Raw genomic sequence first — 565 nt, 5'->3', positions numbered from 1 at the left:
ATATATATATATATATATATATATATATATATATATAAAGCTATTATTAATAGATAAAATACAAAAGAGTGAAATAGTGAAATATGAGACGTTTTGTGTGATAAAAAAGGTAAAGGTATCACATATGAATAATATTTTATAATATTTGAATAAATGTCAAACTACAAAATAGTGTGAAATTATTACCAAAAATATGTGTTTACATGATTTAGGAGATGTTAAATATTCTGCCATTTTTTCCCAAAAATGTTTTAAATATAATTTTTATCACTGTCATTTCCACTACCACTACCGAATGTTATTTAAACATGAAAAATTAATAAAGTGAAGATCCTGATTCCTGATGATTGTACTTATCTACACAGTTTTTATGCCTTAAAATGATACACTTACCATCAAAATCACATCACAGATTTTCTCATCATCTTCTCCCAGATCTTCTGGGTCTGCTCCCATGAGCAGCTTCCAGTCTGCGGCTGCAGGCATCCTTCAGCTTTTGTATAAATGTCCTACAGCGCTGAACTGAACAACCTTTAACCTGTTTAACTGATGTCAGATATCGTCT

The sequence above is a fragment of the Sinocyclocheilus grahami genome, unplaced genomic scaffold, assembly GCF_001515645.1.
Source record: "Sinocyclocheilus grahami isolate Dianchi unplaced genomic scaffold, SAMN03320097.WGS_v1.1 scaffold5203.1, whole genome shotgun sequence".
Taxonomy (NCBI): domain Eukaryota; kingdom Metazoa; phylum Chordata; class Actinopteri; order Cypriniformes; family Cyprinidae; genus Sinocyclocheilus; species Sinocyclocheilus grahami.
The sequence above is the reverse complement of the archived record's forward strand: the minus strand, read 5'-3'. Positions refer to the sequence as shown.